This window comes from Pseudoliparis swirei, chromosome 21, assembly GCF_029220125.1.
Source record: "Pseudoliparis swirei isolate HS2019 ecotype Mariana Trench chromosome 21, NWPU_hadal_v1, whole genome shotgun sequence".
NCBI classification, from domain to species: domain Eukaryota; kingdom Metazoa; phylum Chordata; class Actinopteri; order Perciformes; family Liparidae; genus Pseudoliparis; species Pseudoliparis swirei.
Window position 1 is genome coordinate 4549120 of NC_079408.1, and position 20669 is coordinate 4569788.

The 20669-nt window shown below is 48.8% G+C and overlaps 1 long non-coding RNA gene across 1 annotated transcript; it reads left to right on the forward strand.

Moving 5' to 3' along the window:
- Nucleotides 1-16292: 16292 nt before the first annotated feature.
- Nucleotides 16293-20337, forward strand: LOC130211937 (uncharacterized). The gene is made up of 2 exons (XR_008835204.1): nucleotides 16293-17143; nucleotides 18001-20337. It is a non-coding gene; the product is annotated as an uncharacterized LOC130211937 (long non-coding RNA).
- Nucleotides 20338-20669: the final 332 nt, after the last annotated feature.

The window sequence follows — 20669 nt, forward strand, 5'->3', positions numbered from 1 at the left end:
TGACCCTCAAATGGGTCATTTGACATACACTTGTATGGGCCGGCCGAGTATGTGAAATGACTCTAAAATGGGTCATTTGACATACACTTTCATGAGCCGGCCGAGTATGTGAAATGACACTAAAATTGATCATTTGGCATACACTTGTATGGGCCGGCCATGTATGTGAAATGACACTGGTTATTTTATGATTTCTCCTGTTTTGTACCCAGAAAAGGTGCCCAAAACATGGGTACTTGCATGCTAAAGTGACCATGGTCCTCCCACACAAGTATCAGTTTGTGTTAGTCGTTCAGGGCATCAAGTGACACTGGTTATTATAAGGGGATTTCTCCTGTTTTGTACCCAGAAAAGGTGCCCAAATCCTGGGTACATGCATGCTAAATTGACCATGGTCCTCCCACACAGAGATCAGGTGGAGTCAGTAGTTCAGGGCATCAAGTGACACTGGTTATTATAAGGGGATTTCTCCTGTTTTGTACCCAGAAAAGGTGCCCAAAACCTGGGTACATGCATGCTAAATTGACCATGGTCCTCCCACACAGAGATCAGGTGGAGTTATTAGTTCAGGGCATCAAGTGACACTGGTTATTGTAAGGGGATTTCTCCTGTTTTGTACCCAGAAAAGGTGCCCAAATCCTGGGTACATGCATGCTAAATTGACCATGGTCCTCCCACACAGAGATCAGGTGGAGTCAGTAGTTCAGGGCATCAAGTGACACTGGTTATTGTAAGGGGATTTCTCCTGTTTTGTACCCAGAAAAGGTGCTTCAAGTCCTGGGTACTTTTAGTGACATTTTACCTGTTCTGTACCCAGGAAAGGTGCTTCAAGTCCTGGGTACTTTTAGTGACATTTTACCTGTTCTGTACCCAGGAAAGGTGCTTCAACTCCTGGGTACTTGCATAGTAATGTGACCATGGTTCTCCTGGTACTTTGAGTGACATTTTACCTGTTTTGTACCCAGGAAATGTGCTTCAAGTCCTGGGTACTTTTAGTGACACTTAACCTGGAGCAAATGGTCCAAAAATGTAGGGTATTCATATAGAGATGGTCCTCTTAATTTAGAAAAAGAATCCACGACTCTAAGTTGATTTAAAGCAATTCTTTTTTAATTAAAAGATTGGTTAGGGACATTTGACATACTCGGCCGGCCCATACACACGGTTTACAAATGTCCCAGTTTATACACAACTTCCCTTGCATTTCCAAATTATAAGGGGATTTCACCTCTTTTGTACCCAGAAAAGGTGCCCAAATCCTGGGTACATGCATGCTAAAGTGACCATGGTCCTCCCACACAGAGATCAGTTGGAGTTAGTAGTTCAGGGCATCAAGTGACACTGGTTATTATAAGGGGATTTCTCCTGTTTTGTACCCAGAAAAGGTGCCCAAATCCTGGGTACTTGCATGCTAAATTGACCATGGTCCTCCCACACAGAGATCAGGTGGAGTCAGTAGTTCAGGGCATCAAGTGACACTGGTTATTTTAAGGGGATTTCTCCTGTTTTGTACCCAGAAAATGTGCCCAAAACCTGGGTACTTGCATGCTCAAGTGACCATGGTCCTCCCACACAGAGATCAGGTGGAGTTATTAGTTCAGGGCATCAAGTGACACTGGTTATTATAAGGGGATTTCTCCTGTTTTGTACCCAGAAAAGGTGCCCAAATCCTGGGTACATGCATGCTAAATTGACCATGGTCCTCCCACACAGAGATCAGGTGGAGTCAGTAGTTCAGGGCATCAAGTGACACTGGTTATTGTAAGGGGATTTCTCCTGTTTTGTACCCAGAAAATGTGCCCAAAACCTGGGTACTTGCATGCTCAAGTGACCATGGTCCTCCCACACAGAGATCAGTTGGAGTCAGTAGTTCAGAGCATCAAGTGACACTGATTATTTTAAGGGGATTTCTCCTGTTTTGTACCCAGAAAATGTGCCCAAAACCTGGGTACTTGCATGCTAAAGTGACCATCTTCCACCCATACAAAGGACTCTATACTTGGGTAAATGTTAGTCAAATCCCCCTCTCAAAGAACCATGGAGGATCGGGGGACAGTGAGGGTCACCATGCATACATCACATCATAGGCCGGACCACCAGGAGTGACTATACTGGGGTACATGTGAGTCAAATCCGCCTCTCAAAGATCCAGGAGGATCGGGGGACAGTGAGGGTCACCATGCATACATCACATCATAGGCCGGACCACCAGGAGTGACTATACTGGGGTACATGTTGGTCAAATCCCCCTCTCAAAGAGCCAGGAGGATCGGGGGACAGTGAGGGTCACCATGCATACATCACATCATAGGCCGGACCACCAGGAGTGACTATACTGGGGTACATGTTGGTCAAATCCCCCTCTCAAAGAGCCAGGAGGATCGGGGGACAGTGAGGGTCACCATGCATACATCACATCATAGGCCGGAGCACCAGGAGTGAGTGACTATAGTGGGGTACATGTGAGTCAAATCCCCCTCTCAAAGATCCAGGAGGATCGGGGGACAGTGAGGGTCACCATGCATACATCACATCATAGGCCGGACCACCAGGAGTGACTATACTGGGGTACATGTTGGTCAAATCCCCCTCTCAAAGAGCCAGGAGGATCGGGAGACAGTGAGGGTCACCAGGCAGACAGGACGATTGGGGGACAGTGAAGGTCACCAGGCATACGTCACATACAAGGCCGGACCACCAGGAGTCACTTCACCTGGGGTACATGTTCGTCAAATACCCCTCTCAAAGATCCAGGAGGATTGGAGTACAGTGAAGGTCACCGGGGGGACAAAAGGCAAAATGCAATTGGTATGTGGGGCCTCTGGAGCTTACTCCATGACCTTGCTCACCCTCCGACTTACACTTAAGCACCCATCTCTAAGTTAAAACCCTCCTATAATTTTTTTTCCGTTTCGGGCCCCTGGTGGTATAAACGGAAAAATTTTTTTATTTATACAACCAGGGGTCCGAAACGAAAAATTTCGGCAAGATGGTTTTAACTCAGGGATGGGTGCTTAAGTGTGGGTGCACGGGGTCGGAGGGTGAGCAAGGTCAGGGAGTAAGCTCCAGAGGCTCCACAGACCAATTGCATTTGCCTTTTGTCCCCCCGGTGACAGTCAATGTCCCCCAATCATCCTGGTCATGTACCCCAGAATAGTCACTCCTGGTCCGGCCTTGTATGGAATGTCTGCCTGGTGACCCTCACTGTACTCCGATCCTCCTGGATCTTTGAGAGGGGGATTTGACTAACATGTACCCCAGTATCCTCACTCCTGGTGGTCCGGCCTTGTATGGAATGTCTGCCTGGTGACCTTCACTGTCCCCCAATCCTCCTGTCTGCCTGGTGACCCTCACTGTACTCCGATCCTCCTGGATCTTTGACAGGGGTATTTGACTCACATGTACCCCACTATAGTCACTCACTCCTGGTGGTCCGGCCTATGATGTGATGTATGCCTGGTGACCTTCACTGTCCCCCAATCCTCCTGTCTGCCTGGTGACCCTCACTGTACTCCGATCCTCCTGGATCTTTGACAGGGGTATTTGACTCACATGTACCCCACTATAGTCACTCACTCCTGGTGGTCCGGCCTATGATGTGATGTATGCCTGGTGACCTTCACTGTCCCCCAATCCTCCTGTCTGCCTGGTGAACCTCACTGTACTCCGATCCTCCTGGATCTTTGACAGGGGTATTTGACTCACATGTACCCCACTATAGTCACTCACTCCTGGTGGTCCGGCCTATGATGTGATGTATGCCTGGTGACCTTCACTGTCCCCCAATCCTCCTGTCTGCCTGGTGACCTTCACTGTACTCCGATCTTCCAGGATCTTAGAGAGGGTGTTTTGTACCCAGAAAATGTTCCCAAAACCTGGGTACTCGCATGCTAAAGTCACCATGGTCCTCCCAGTAGTTCAGGGCATCCATGGGAGTCTGGCATTCTAATTACAAGCATTTTGGAGCATGTTGAAAAATCGCTATAGCCACATGCTAACCATTAGCCAAGCCTTCTAAAGCTTTTTTTGAAGTGAATATTGAGAATAAAAATACAGGGTCAAGGACCATGGGTTCAGACATCCCTCACTGATGTGCCCCTAGGAGATGGGCCCTTGATCCTGGCTACTTTTCTTGCAAATTGACCATCTTCCTACCTAAGTAGAGCAGAAGTTAGGGTAACTTGGCAGACGGGCCCATACAGATGTAGTCGAAATGACACAGTTTAATGACATGGGTCATTTGACATACACTTTTATGCCGGGAATGTATGCTGAATGACCCGATGCCCTCTGGTGGCAAAAAACTGTCATGGGAGGATTGGACTACATTTAATACATTTTTTAATAAATCATAACTCGGCGATCGAAGGTCAGAATTGAAATCTTTTTCTCCCAGATGTAGCGCGGGAGGGGCACTGTGAGCCTGAGGTGTGTTTCGATTTTTAGCGCCCTCAAAAAGGCTCCAAAATGCAGCCCAAAGTTTTTGACCCCCTGACACCCGAAATCTATGCCCCATGACCCCTGCGGGCAGAAGGCTGGTGAGGGTAGGAACAAGAATAAAATACTGATAAGGAGGAATAACAACTTTTAAGCTAGAATTAGATTACACTCTCATTCACCATTCAACAGTTGGAGGCACAAGAATCAGTCATTCACAGATAGAACGCCTTATTGTTTTATAAAATTATACCGTGTGTTAATCATTTGGAATGTTTGGTGATCATTTTTTAGTATTTTAATAAATAAATACTGAGCATGATCCTTCGATGATTGTTGACCCTGTGGTGACCTTGTGTGGTATCTGACCGGGTGTCTGTGGAGACTGTGTGCTGTCATCACAAGTGTGTGAGCGGGAAGAGAGAGGAATCCTTCCTTTCATTTTAATACGGTTAAATTGATTTATGTATTGTCCTGATATTTTGTTTAGAAAATCCATACGAAGTGTGGTGTGGTGTACAGCTGCCCTGGGTCAGACAAACGAGACCGATGTGTCAACAACTCGTGAGCTTGAGAGTTCAGTGGATATGTGCCGATTTGGGTCAAGGTTAAGGTGCACGCGCGTTTCTTGACTGATAAAATAATAATAAATAAACACAGACACGAGCAGGAGAGCATATTGTGACTACCGCGCTCCCTTTCTCATTTGTTTTTGCTTTTAATCGGGGATAAGATCATTGTTATTAATGCAGAAAGGGTATGATAAAGATAAATAGATAAATGGGAAACTATTGATCAAATACGGGAAATTAAACGGGCGCTGGCCCTCCAGTGGTAACTGGGAAAATTAAAATAAGATTGTTGTGGGTCCAGTGCGAGGCAATGACAGACCTGTGTGCCCTCTCAGGGTTTGGCAGGTCCGCATGCTGCAGTGTATAGAGAGATCAGTGGACTGATGACACTCTGACATACTGATGATTGACATATCGTTATTAATTTAACACCCCAGTACAAGCCAAATAAAGTGAGTCTGTAGAAAGACAGAGGCGTAAATTACTCAAAGGATAATCATTTAAATAATAATTAGACATACGTTGTATAGATAAGTAGTCTTTGAGTTTGATGAATGCCATCCAAAAGTGTCTACAGTACATAAATAATAAAAAAGAGAGGAGAAATGGAGGACCTGACTCCATTGGTCCAGATTCGGCTGTGTGTGACTGAATGACTGAAGGAAACTAAAGAGCCAGAGGCCTCTCATTGGGAGGATCGAACTATGAGCCATAGGCGCTACAGAGGCATAACTTGGGAAAATAAAATGTTGGACTCCTTTGAAGTGTTGGGCTGGGTCGAACAACATGCCGCCGCCCAGGGGAAACACTCAACCCAGCGAGACCAGTGAGTGACCAGTCAGTGACCAGTCAGTGACCACGTGGGAGAAGCTGAGGGAGACACTAGCGGAAACAGAGGCATGGAGCACTCGGTCGGTGGCTTGAGCTTGGAGAAGCATGAGGTCCTGGAGGGGAGGGTCGAGACCCCTCCCTACCGAGGTGAGACGAGAGGGGGAAGCGTATGCCCCAGGCTCCAGAAATCCAACAGGAAGTACTTCCTGCTGTCAGCAGCCCCGCCCCCTGAGGAAGAAACCACCTTGTGCCCATCTAGTGGATGGGCGGAGGTAGTGCACCCGTGATTTCTGGCCAACCTGAGGTACTACACCGGCACCTTGCTCAACCCTCAGCAGCTGCATCAGCATCTGCTGGCGAGAGTCAGACTTCTGCAATCCCACCAGCAACATGAGAGACAGTGTGTGTACAAGCAAGGACCAATGAGCCGATTTCATGCAAAATAATGACTGTTCCTGCCGTGTTTTTTCAGATGGACGTCCCTAGAAAGGGGGTAATCCATCGGGCATGCCACCTGATCTGGCAGTGTGCCCACCAACTGCAGCATTACGACAAGCACCTCTTTGAGCTCCTGAGGCACGGAGGTCAACTCCTAAATCAGTAGAACAGGTACTCATCCAACTCAAAGCGAATGCCAAACCTCCATAGAAAAGAAGATATCCTTTGTGTAATTTCCGGTTTGCTGGAAGAAGTAGTGTGAGAACCGACTGTAGTCCGTGTAATACTCTTCTTTATCCCAGGCCAAAACATGACTCCAACAAATGGCTTATTGACTCATGACCTAAGAGCAACACATGTTCTTAAGTTTTCAGTGTCTCCAAATTCGCGATATTTGTTGTCCTTAGACGGTCTACAATACCAGTCCACGAGTTTGCCACAAGGCTAACAAGATGCACCATCAATCATGAACCAAAAGATAAATATGAAGTTCTGTTAAGTTAAAAGTTAAATATAGTGGACAAAAACTAGAAGGTCCAACTAGATCCATTGCAGTGGAACATCTCACGGTAATTGCGGCAGCACCACGCCCCACAGCGATCAAACAATGGTTTAATCTTTGGTAAACGGCGGTTATGGCCGTCCGTGGATTTCAGATTATGCTCTCAAGTCTCAACCTCTACGGAGTCTGGTTAAATTGGGCAGTCAAAACAATACAAAGTTCCCTACAGTGTCAGACACTGTGAAGGAGGCGTGGCTACATTTAAAGATTGATCTCATCAGGGCACCTGCCTTGACGCACCCTGACTACTCAAGACCGGTTCAACTGTAAGTTGCTTTAGCACGCAACGCAAACTGTCAGAGGCATAACTCCCTGCTTCAGGGGTTAGCAGCCGCAGCGTACGCTTACGAGAAGGCCTCAACGATTTCCATGGGTCATGCTTTGACGTTGTACACCGGCCATGGTCTTCACGCCTTGCTCATGGCACCACATTTTGTAATCACGACTGCGCAACGCTTAAATGATGACGTCATACTTTCCGTTACTGAGATAACGATTGCACGCTGTTGCACGGTTAAGCCGGCAGAGCATCTTACTCTTCTTATCAAGGTAGTCCTCACGATTGCGTGGCAATATCCAACGACCTACTCAGGGCGTGTGATGATCTGGAGGCGGGGCCATTACCGGCACCCCAGATCTCTATGGTTGTTGATGGTTCGGGTTACAGGTCAAGTTCGGGTCCTGTGGCAGGTTTTGCTGTGGTTGCTCCCACGCCGGAGTCAACCTCGTACCGGACCCTCTTGGCTGAACCGTTGTTCTCTCCTTTGTCTGCACAGGCAGGTGAGTCAAGAGCTCTGACCGCAGCCTGTCGGTTAGGACAGGGTGCAGCATGTCACGTAGTTCACTTAGTCGGTGCAAGTGGACGCCAGAGAGGCTTCCACGCACGGTCCTTTCAGTGCAGAACTTTTGCACTCCATGATGTTGTTAAATGTGCCGCTCACGGTACTTCTTTTGATTTTGATTTTGTATTGTATTGTGATGTATCAGACAGGAGATGTTCATGAACACTCCGTGAAGGGAGTGAGGACATTGATCCTGCGGCCTCCATGAGGGCTCTCGTGGAGGTTGAGTCGACTGCCTCTCAAGAGGAGCAGTTGCTTTTGGTGGCTCATGGTGATTTCCATGGAGCCAGGGGGAGGTGGTGAAGGCTTTGCAGGCTACCTGGTGGTCTCGATACGGGTTACCCACAGTCAACAATCCTGTGCGATCAGGCGTAAGTTGCGGAGCACGACATGAGAAAGTCGCATATCGCTCCGAGAGGCCATATTCCAGCTCCAGACGGCCATAGTGTTATGTGATTTCATTGATATAGTCAGACCGGTAAGCAAAACAATATGTGTTGGTGGTGATTGACAGATTCAGCAGAGGGGGGGAAGCCCCCCGGCAGCCAAATCTGAGGCTATAACTGTAGCTTAGTTTCTAACCAGAGAAGTAAGTCCAATAATCAGTTCTGATAAGGGGACGCAGTTTTTACATTTCAAGTCATTTAGCTGATGCGGTTGTCTAAAGCGACTTACAATAAGTGTATTCAACCATGAGTACAAACTCAGAACTACAAGAATCAAGAGGGTAACATTGCTTTAAGAAAGTAATACCATAAGTAAATGTCACTGAAGTGCTAATCTGTTTTTATCCAAGGTATTGTTGGAAAAGTGTGTCTTTTAGGTTCCGGCGGAGGATATAGAGACTTTGTGCTGTCCTGATGTCAGTGAGGAGCTCGGTCCACCACTGAGAAGCCGGAACAGCAAACAGTCATGATTTTGTCAGGTGAGTAATTTGTTGTATCTTTTGACAACACGATAATGAATAAATATGTCTGTCATTGAGGGTCAAGCAGAGGTTAGATTGGGGGTGTCATGCCCAGTCCCAGGGACTGGTAGAGAGAGAGAGAGAGAGCTAGTGGTACACTGAAAGCAAAGCTATCCAGAATCTAGAATGGACTGGCTGACGGCTCTGCCGTTGGCATTAATGAGCAGGAGAATACAAACTAGCCGTAGTACACAGTTAACTCCCCATGAAAGGCTGACCGGACGGCCTAGGCCCGTACCGTACCAGGGAGACCTGATAAAGGTCCCCCGGGGGAGGTGTTAGCCAAAGAAATACGAAGCTATGTCCAGGGAGCGCCAGGTAGGCAGGAAGCACTGTGTCAACAGGTGGAAGGAGCCACGGAGGAGAGGCACATGGGACCAGACCCACAGGAGGAGGAGGTCCATCCGAGGAAGGGGGACGAGCCACGGCAGACTGGACCCCACCTGGTGGTACTGGCCACGCCCACCGCAGTGAAGAGAAACCACACTGGAACCACCTCACACACTGCACCGAGGCAGAAGCACCTGAAGGAAGGCCAGAGGAGAGGAGACCATCACGGCAAAGCCCCGCCGGCCACAGAGGCGAGGAGAAGCAAGGCGTGGCCAATCCACACCAGAACACCAGCAGACGGCTGAGGGAGCTGGAGAGGGGGATGATGTAGCAGCTTCATGGCCACTACCCGTGGGTTTCCCCCTCCAGCACCAAGGATCAGCCCGGAACAACGAGGTTTGGTTGAATGACATATTTATTTGCACACACACCACCGAGCAGACCGCCAAACATGCGCCTCTGCTCACTTCTCCCGTCCCTCCAGCTCTGCTGCCCTTTTATACAAGCGGCTGCTGACTGATTGCCAATCAGCCAGAGCAGCTGACTGATTGACAACCAGCCAGCAGCCGAGGCCAGATTGGGGGCAGCTGCCACATATCCCCACCACCCGATTTAGGCCGGGGCTCCATCCGGCCTAACCTACTCCCCCTCCCCCCCATGAGAGCTTGGGCGGAGGAGGGGGCTCTGGGTGACCGGGACCGGGCTCGGGAGGAGGGGGCTCTGTGGGACCGGGCTCAGGAGGCGGGGGCTCTGGGGTCGACCGGGACGGGGGGACGGGGAGCTGAAGCCAGCCGGGATGGGGACGGGCAGGCACGTGCACAGACATTTTGGGGGGCAGGTGCTCAAACCCCCAAAAAGGGCACCCAATGCCAAAAAAAAAAATTCTGACAGAGTTGAAGCATTAGCAGCATTACACTGATGAAGCTGTCCTCGACCTGCGTTTCCTCTGGCAGCATCAGACCGCTAGCTTACATTTTCTTTATGAATAAAGATACATTATTTTATAGCAACAACAGTACAAGCGTTCTGATTGACTAATGGCCACGTATCATCCTCCTCGCTGGTCTGATACAGATCCGTATTGCCCTCTGACGTCATTTTCAAAATGAGCGATATTGATAGACATCAACAGCCAAGAGCAGTGGTCCTCAAACTAAGGCCCGCGGACCGGATACGGGCCGCCTCCACATTTGGCCCAGCCCTCTGAACAAGAGAGGCCTTATGATTTTTTTTCAGTCTGGCCACGCAAATCCTAGACTAGCCCGTTAAATAGAACGGAATAAGAACTATCTATCTCTTTTTTTTCTTTTTTTCTCTCTCTCTCTCTTTTCTCTCTTCTCTCTCCTCTCTCTCTCTCTCTCACTGTCTCTCTCTCTTCTCTCTCTCCCTCTCTCTATTCTCCAAACATAACGAACGTCAGTAAACAGCTGGACAAGGCTTTGAAATCACGGATTTCGTGAGTTTTTGTTTGTTTATTTATTTAAGAAACGTCGGATCAGTTGTGACGTCATGTTTTCAGCAGCGCTAATGTATTGGTTGATTTATAACAAAACAACATTAGGGGACAAACACCGTCAGGACCTGTTTGTCTGGTGCTGCGGGTCAGAGGAGAAGGAGGTGCAGCCGTTTGGTGGCGTGAGGAGCACTGCGCGGAGGAGGAAGTGGAGGAGGAGGGAGGGAGCGTCGCGGAGCAGGTCGGGGCGAAATTCTCACAAGAACTCAAATAAATGCCCCGTCGGATATTAAAACACATTTGGGGGGACTTGATGACAGAGAGAGTAACTTTTATTCTTAAATACTGATGAATGAAATAAGTGGGCTCCAGCAAAAAGGGCACTTTACTCATCCAGGGCAAAAGGGCTGGTGCTTGAGCACCACTAGGGCTCTATCTGTGCACGTGCCTGGGGACGGGACAGGGGTAACAGGCGCCGCCGACGGACCCCGGGGATCAGGGGTCGGTAGCGGCGTCGGGTCTCGGGGAACCAGGGTCGGCCTTCCGCCGAGGGGTCCCAGTGAACATGGGTCGTCAGCAGCGCCGCCGGGTCCTGGGGCTTGGCGGTCGGCAGCTCCGACGGGTCCTGGACCTCGGGGGTCGGCAGCTCCGACGGCTCGGAGTTCGGCAGCTCCGACGGCTCCTGGGCCTCGGGGTTCGACAGCTCCGACGGGTCCCGGGGCTCTGGAGTCGGCAGCTCCGCCGGGTCCTGGGGCTCGGAGGTCGGCAGCTCCGACGGGTCCTGGGGCTCGGAGGTCGGCAGCTCTGACGGCTCCTGAACCTCGGGGGTCGGCAGCTCTGACGGCTCGGAGTTCGGCAGCTCCGACGGGTCCTGGACCTCGGAGGTCGGCAGCTCCGACGGGTCCTGGACCTCGGGGTTCGGCAGCTCCGACGGCTAGGAGGTCGGCAGCTCCGACGGGTCCTGGACCTCGGGGTTCGGCCGCTCCGACAGGTTCTGGACCTCGGGGGTCGGCAGCTCCGACGGGTCCTGAGGCTCTGGGGTCGGCAACTCCGACGGGTTCCGGGGAACGGGAGTTGGCCGCAGCGCCGGCGGGTTGTGGAGGGTCCCGAGGAACAGGCGGTTCTCCTCCGCCTGTGCCCGCCCCATCTCCTCTATTCTGGCCAATATCTGGCCCAAGCTGTCCATCAGCTCCACCTCCGGATCTGGCCGCATCCCTTCCAGGCGCTGGGTTCCAGGGGGCCCCACGTTGGGCTTCAGTGTAGCAGCTTCATGGCCACTACCCGTGGGTTTCCCCCTCCAGCACCAAGGATCAGCCTGGAACCACGAGGTTTGGTTGAATGACATATTTATTTGCACACACACCACCGAGCAGACCGCCAAACATGCGCCTCTGCTCACTTCTCCCGTCCCTCCAGCTCTGCTGCCCTTTTATACAAGCGGCTGCTGACTGATTGCCAATCAGCCAGAGCAGCTGACTGATTGACAACCAGCCAGCAGCCGAGGCCAGATTGGGGGCAGCTGCCACATATCCCCACCACCCGATTTAGGCCGGGGCTCCATCCGGCCTAACCTACTCCCCCTCCCCCCCATGAGAGCTTGGGCGGAGGAGGGGGCTCTGGGTGACCGGGACCGGGCTCGGGAGGAGGGGGCTCTGTGGGACCGGGCTCAGGACGCGGGGGCTCTGGGGTCGACCGGGACGGGGGGACGGGGAGCTGAAGCCAGCCGGGATGGGGACGGGCAGGCACGTGCACAGACATTTTGGGGGGCAGGTGCTCAAACCCAAAAAAAGGGCACCCAATGCCAAAAAAAAAAATTCTAACAGAGTTGAAGCATTAGCAGCATTACACTGATGATGCAATACATCCTCGACCTGCGTCTCCTCTGGCAGCATCAGACCGCTAGCTTACATTTTCTTTATGAATAAAGATGAATTATTTTATAGCAACAACAGTACAAGCGTTCTGATTGACTAATGGCCACGTATCATCCTCCTCGCTGGTCTGATACAGATCCGTATTGCCCTCTGACATCATTTTCAAAATGAGCGATATTGATAGACATCAACAGCCAAGAGCAGTGGTCCTCAAACTAAGGCCCGCGGACCGGATACGGGCCGCCTCCACATTTGGCCCGGCCCTCTGAACAAGAGAGGCCTTATGATTTTTTTTCAGTCTGGCCACGCAAATCCTAGACTAGCCCGTTAAATAGAACGGAATAAGAACTATCTCTCTCTTCTTTTTTTTTTCTCTCTCCTCTCTCTCTTTTCTTTCTTCTCTCTCTTTTCTCTCTTCTCTCTCTCTTCTCTCTCTTCTCTCTCTCCCTCTCTCTATTCTCCAAACATAACTAAAGTCAGTAAACAGCTGGACAAGGCTTTGAAATCACGGATTTCGTGAGTTTTTGTTTGTTTATTTATTTAAGAAACGTCGGATCAGTTGTGACGTCATGTTTTCAGCAGCGCTAATGTATTGGTTGATTTATCACAAAACAACGTTAGGGGACAAACACCGTCAGGACCTGTTTGTCTGGTGCTGCGCGTCAGAGGAGAAGGAGGTGCAGCCGTTTGGTGGCGCGAGGAGCACTGGGCGGAGGAGGAAGTGGAGGAGGAGGGAGGAGCGCGGCGGGGGGAGGGAGCGTTGTGGAGCAGGTCGGGGCGAAATTCTCACAAAGAACTCAAATAAATGCCCCGTCGGATATTAAAACACATTTGGGGGGACTTGATGACAGAGAGAGTAACTTTTATTCTTAACCCTTGTGTTGCCTTTGGGTCATTTTGACCCGATTCAATGTGTCACCCTCCTGTTACCTTTATATTTACTAACATATTTTACCCTTTGGGTTCAATTTGACGCCAGCAATTAAAACCTCCAGAAAATTATTAGAAATAATATTGTTTTCCAAGTTTAAGTGTGAGGCACTTTTTGTTTGTTTGTTGACTAACGAAAGAACACCGACATTAAACATTGAATGGGGTCAAATTAATCCTAAAGCGGGGGGAGGGTGTAATATTGGTTCGGGTCAAAATGACCCTCATGCAACACAAGGGTTAAATACTGATGAATGAAATAAGTGGGCTCCAGCAAAAAGGGCACTTTACTCATCCAGGGCTAAGGGGCTGGTGCTGGAGCACCACTAGGGCTCTATCTGTGCACGTGCCTGCCTACATTAATACATTAAAAAGATGTGAGTCGGAAGCTGAAGAGGTGGAATTAAAAGGAATAAAAGTTCCGCTGGGGAACTATTAAATATCATTATATCTAAACCAATGAGCATTTTGTGAATGTTCTGTTGATAATCTAACTGGTGGGTGCGCTACACGATAAACATAATACACACGCACTTCTTAGCTGATAAGACAGGAGCGAAGGGAGAGAGAGCATTAGCTCAGGAGGGCTAGCCTCCCGCTAACCCTCTGGACAGGAAGGGCGAGGCCAGAAATAGGGAAAGAGGAGACAAGAGTGCCTCAAGGTACAGGATAGAGGGGAGACACATAGTGGTCGGGGGTGGTACTGCACCCATACAAAAAGCTCCTCTAGAGGTAGGGAGACTCATACCCCAGTGGGCAGATAGGGTACTGCAAAACAGGAGAGATAGGGAATAATCTCTAAAACTAATTATATTAATGAGTAAAAGTGGTGAGGGTAGGAACAAGAATAAAATACTGATAAGGAGGAATAACAACTTTTAAGCTAGAATTAGATTACACTCTCATTCACCATTCAACAGTTGGAGGCACAAGAATCAGTCATTCACAGATAGAACGCCTTATTGTTTTATAAAATTATACCGTGTGTTAATCATTTGGAATGTTTGGTGATCATTTTTTAGTATTTTAATAAATAAATACTGAGCATGATCCTTCGATGATTGTTGACCCTGTGGTGACCTTGTGTGGTATCTGACCGGGTGTCTGTGGAGACTGTGTGCTGTCATCACAAGTGTGTGACGCGGGAAGAGAGGAATCCTTCCTTTCATTTTAATACGGTTAAATTGATTTATGTATTGTCCTGATATTTTGTTTAGAAAATCCATACGAAGTGTGGTGTGGTGTACAGCTGCTCTGGGTCAGACAAACGAGACCGATGTGTCAACAACTCGTGAGCTTGAGAGTTCAGTGGATATGTGCCGATTTGGGTCAAGGTTAAGGTGCACGCGCGTTTCTTGACTGATAAAATAATAATAAATAAAAACAGACACGAGCAGGAGAGCATATTGTGACTACCGCGCTCCCTTTCTCATTTGTTTTTGCTTTTAATCGGGGATAAGATCATTGTTATTAACGCAGAAAGGGTATGATAAAGATAAATAGATAAATGGGAAACTATTGATCAAATACGGGAAATTAAACGGGCGCTGGCCCTCCAGTGGTAACTGGGAAAATTAAAATAAAATTGTTGTGGGTCCAGTGCGAGGCAATGACAGACCTGTGTGCCCTCTTAGGGTTTGGCAGGTCCGCATGCTGCAGTGTATAGAGAGATCAGTGGACTGATGACACTCTGACATACTGATGATTGACATATCGTTATTAATTTAACACCCCAGTACAAGCCAAATAAAGTGAGTCTGTAGAAAGACAGAGGCGTAAATTACTCAAAGGATAATCATTTAAATAATAATTAGACATACGTTGTATAGATAAGTAGTCTTTGAGTTTGATGAATGCCATCCAAAAGTGTCTACAGTACATAAATAATAAAAAAGAGAGGAGAAATGGAGGACCTGACTCCATTGGTCCAGATTCGGCTGTGTGTGACTGAATGACTGAAGGAAACTAAAGAGCCAGAGGCCTCTCATTGGGAGGATCGAACTATGAGCCATAGGCGCTACAGAGGCATAACTTGGGAAAATAAAATGTTGGACTCCTTTGAAGTGTTGGGCTGGGTCGAACAACATGCCGCCGCCCAGGGGAAACACTCAACCCAGCGAGACCAGTGAGTGACCAGTCAGTGACCAGTCAGTGACCACGTGGGAGAAGCTGAGGGAGACACTAGCGGAAACAGAGGCATGGAGCACTCGGTCGGTGGCTTGAGCTTGGAGAAGCATGAGGTCCTGGAGGGAGGGTGAGACCCTCCCTACCGAGGTGAGACGAGAGGCGTATGCCCCAGGCTCCAGAAATCCAACAGGAAGTACTTCCTGCTGTCAGCAGCCCGCCCCTGAGGAAGAAACCACCTTGTGCCCATCTAGTGGATGGGCGGAGGTAGTGCACCCGTGATTTCTGGCCAACCTGAGGTACTACACCGGCACCTTGCTCAACCCTCAGCAGCTGCATCAGCATCTGCTGGCGAAGTCAGACTTCTGCAATCCCACCAGCAACATGAGAGACAGTGTGTGTACAAGCAAGGACCAATGAGCCGATTTCATGCAAAATAATGACTGTTCCTGCCGTGTTTTTTCAGATGGGCGTGCCTAGAAAGGGGGTAATCCATCGGGCATGCCACCTGATCTGGCAGTGTGCCCACCAACTGCAGCATTACGACAAGCACCTCTTTGAGCTCCTGAGGCACGGAGGTCAACTCCTAAATCAGTAGAACAGGTACTCATCCAACTCAAAGCGAATGCCAAACCTCCATAGAAAAGAAGATATCCTTTGTGTAATTTCCGGTTTGCTGGAAGAAGTAGTGTGAGAACCGACTGTAGTCCGTGTAATACTCTTCTTTATCCCAGGCCAAAACATGACTCCAACAAATGGCTTATTGACTCATGACCTAAGAGCAACACATGTTCTTAAGTTTTCAGTGTCTCCAAATTCGCGATATTTGTTGTCCTTAGACGGTCTACAATACCAGTCCACGCGTTTGCCACAAGGCTAACAAGATGCACCATCAATCATGAACCAAAAGATAAATATGAAGTTCTGTTAAGTTAAAAGTTAAATATAGTGGACAAAAACTAGAAGGTCCAACTAGATCCATTGCAGTGGAACATCTCACGGTAATTGCGGCAGCACCACGCCCCACAGCGATCAAACAATGGTTTAATCTTTGGTAAACGGCGGTTATGGCCGTCCGTGGATTTCAGATTATGCTCTCAAGTCTCAACCTCTACGGAGTCTGGTTAAATTGGGCAGTCAAAACAAAACAAAGTTCCCTACAGTGTCAGACACTGTGAAGGAGGCGTGGCTACATTTAAAGATTGATCTCATCAGGGCACCTGCCTTGACGCACCCTGACTACTCAAGACCGGTTCAACTGTAAGTTGCTTTAGCACGCAACGCAAACTGTCAGAGGCATAACTCCCTGCTTCAGGGGTTAGCAGCCGCAGCGTACGCTTACGAGAAGGCCTCAACGATTTCCATGGGTCATGCTTTGACGTTGTACACCGGCCATGGTCTTCACGCCTTGCTCATGGCACCACATTTTGTAATCACGACTGCGCGACGCTTAAATGATGACGTCATACTTTCCGTTACTGAGATAACGATTGCACGCTGTTGCACGGTTAAGCCGGCAGAGCATCTTACTCTTCTTATCAAGGTAGTCCTCACGATTGCGTGGCAATATCCAACGACCTACTCAGGGCGTGTGATGATCTGGAGGCGGGGCCATTACCGGCACCCCAGATCTCTATGGTTGTTGATGGTTCGGGTTACAGGTCAAGTTCGGGTCCTGTGGCAGGTTTTGCTGTGGTTGCTCCCACGCCGGAGTCAACGGAGTCAACCTCGTACCGGACCCTCTTGGCTGAACCGTTGTTCTCTCCTTTGTCTGCACAGGCAGGTGAGTCAAGAGCTCTGACCGCAGCCTGTCGGTTAGGACAGGGTGCAGCATGTCACGTAGTTCACTTAGTCGGTGCAAGTGGACGCCAGAGAGGCTTCCACGCACGGTCCTTTCAGTGCAGAACTTTTGCACTCCATGATGTTGTTAAATGTGCCGCTCACGGTACTTCTTTTGATTTTGTATTGTATTGTATTGTGATGTATCAGACAGGAGATGTTCATGAACACTCCGTGAAGGGAGTGAGGACATTGATCCGGCGGCCTCCATGAGGGCTCTCGTGGAGGTTGAGTCGACTGCCTCTCAAGAGGAGCAGTTGCTTTTGGTGGCTCATGGTGATTTCCATGGAGCCAGGGGGAGGTGGTGAAGGCTTTGCAGGCTACCTGGTGGTCTCGATACGGGTTACCCACAGTCAACAATCCTGTGCGATCAGGCGTAAGTTGCGGAGCACGACATGAGAAAGTCGCATATCGCTCCGAGAGGCCATATTCCAGCTCCAGACGGCCATAGTGTTATGTGATTTCATTGATATAGTCAGACCGGTAAGCAAAACAATATGTGTTGGTGGTGATTGACAGATTCAGCAGAGGGGGGGAAGCCCCCCGGCAGCCAAATCTGAGGCTATAACTGTAGCTTAGTTTCTAACCAGAGAAGTAAGTCCAATAATCAGTTCTGATAAGGGGACGCAGTTTTTACATTTCAAGTCATTTAGCTGATGCGGTTGTCTAAAGCGACTTACAATAAGTGTATTCAACCATGAGTACAAACTCAGAACTACAAGAATCAAGAGGGTAACATTGCTTTAAGAAAGTAATACCATAAGTAAATGTCACTGAAGTGCTAATCTGTTTTTATCCAAGGTATTGTTGGAAAAGTGTGTCTTTTAGGTTCCGGCGGAGGATATAGAGACTTTCTGCTGTCCTGATGTCAGTGAGGAGCTCGGTCCACCACTGAGAAGCCGGAACAGCAAACAGTCATGATTTTGTCAGGTGAGTAATTTGTTGTATCTTTTGACAACACGATAATGAATAAATATGTCTGTCATTGAGGGTCAAGCAGAGGTTAGATTGGGGGTGTCATGCCCAGTCCCAGGGACTGGTAGAGAGAGAGAGAGAGAGAGCTAGTGGTACACTGAAAGCAAAGCTATCCAGAATCTAGAATGGACTGGCTGACGGCTCTGTCGTTGGCATTAATGAGCATGAGAATACAAACTAGCCGTAGTACACAGTTAACTCCCCATGAGAGGCTGACCGGACGGCCTCGGCCCGTACCGTACCAGGGAGACCTGATAAAGGTCCCCCATGGAAGGTGTTAGCCAAAGAAATACGAAGCTATGTCCAGGGAGCGGCAGGTAGGCAGGAAGCACTGTGTCAACAGGTGGAAGGAGCCACGGAGGAGAGGCATGTGGGACCAGACCCACAGGAGGAGGAGGTCCATCCGAGGAAGGGGGACGAGCCACGGCAGACTGGACCCCACCTGGTGGTACTGGCCACGCCCACCGCAGTGAAGAGAAACCACACTGGAACCACCTCACACACTGCACCGAGGCAGAAGCACCTGAAGGAAGGCCAGAGGAGAGGAGACCATCACGGCAAAGCCCCGCCGGCCACAGAGGCGAGGAGAAGCAAGGCGTGGCCAATCCACACCAGAACACCAGCAGACGGCTGAGGGAGCTGGAGAGGGGGATGACCTTCACACTCACAGAAAGGAGAGAACAATATGGAGAGCCCAGCTGAAAGAACAATGCCCGTCTCATGGAACCCCAAGAAGAAGACGTGGTCCCTAGCAATAGGAGGTAACAGCCATTATCGGACTAAAGGTCAGATTGACCTGCGATGATGTCGGTTCATCAGGGTGGCTCTAGGGAACCCTGCGATTGTGATAAATGTGTTTTATAACCTAATATTGTTGGGGCTTGCATTTCTTATCAGGTCTAATCACCTGAGAAAAACAGCATATTCTGCCATTGACTAGTCGAGTTGCCTTAAGTGACATTAGTAGAGTGTAACCCTTATAAAAGGACATTCCTGTTTACTTATGTGATGTGATAATAATGGATAACAAGATATAAGCAATAACGCCCCAAAGGACCCGACCCCAAAGAAGACCTGCAGCAGCTCATGCATTCATCCACCAGGTGCTGGTAACCTGATGCATGAGCGCTTCCTGCTGGACGCAAAGTACATGAACCAGAAGAGTCACAGGAGCAACAACGTTTTATGTTTTGTGGAAGACTTGGGTCTCCCAAGGGGGGAATGTGGTGGGTAAAATGTTTCAAATTGGGTGTTTCCACAACATATATACATCGGGTGTATTAAACTTTTACATTATGTTATATTAGGCTTAAATGACATCTACAAAGATGATTGAGAGGGCACACACAGCTCTCTCCCTCAGACAAGGGTCAACAACGCCAGACAGAGATAGACCCAGCGGCCTTGTGCTGCTCCAGTCTGAACCGGTGGAGAGGAGGCTGCAGAGAGGACCAGGAGGCTCAGACACAATAACGATAAGAGAAGAGACGAGGGGGGAGACGTCAGCAAGAAACCTCACATTCCTTAAAGTAACCGGCTTGGACTGGGACAGAGGTCACACTGAGGTCACTCTGAGTGACGAGAACTAATATGTAATGAGGGAGTGGACGGAGGCGGCACCCGCATTGAGTGTGATGTATAAACAATATGTCAATGTGTTTGTTCGGGGCTTGTGAAAGACAGATGTGGAGGGAGGTCGTTGTCTTTAATACCCAGACCAGGTTTATTTGTGAAACTGTTGGTTTCAAATAAATCTACGTGAATTGAACTCTGATCCAAACTCTCTGTGTCCTGTGGGTGTTTGATTCCTGAGGTCCAGAGGGTGAGTATCCTGTGGCGTCTCACCAGCAGTCAGAGAGGAGAGAGATACACGTTTATATGCATCAGGTTAAGAGATTAGTTAGAATGGACCAAAAAGGAAGAAATCCAGCCACAACAGAAACCAATATTGTCTTGAGCTATATGAATCAATGCGTTTTGCAGCCGAGTGTGAAGCGGCGGGGATGAGAGTCAGCGCCTCCAAATCTGAGGCCATGGTAGATTATTTACTGTTTTAACTGCTTATTATTTATTAATAAAGTCTTTGTTTTACTATGTCTTGATTGTGCACTTTACCCCTTTGCTCTAATCCTGTTTATGTCCTGCAATAAAAGATGATCTCATCTCAATGTGTTGCTCTGTTACAGGAAACAGTGAACAAAGTTTCAACCGGAGACAGAAATACAAACAACAGCAGAAAATAGTTACATTAAAAAATGTTTTAATTAAAAAATGTTTGTCTTCATCTTGTATCTGTTGTCTGCTGGTGAAACAGGATTAAATGTCTAACTTTGAACCTCAAACTGTAGACAAGGCACTGGGAGCTGGAGGCAGCCTTGCTGCGTGAACAAAACTATAATGCAATACAATGTTCAGTGACCTCTGACCTCAGTAACGAATGTACCACAAAATCTACACGGGAAAAACATCTCAGTCTGCTTACGGGGGCATTAATT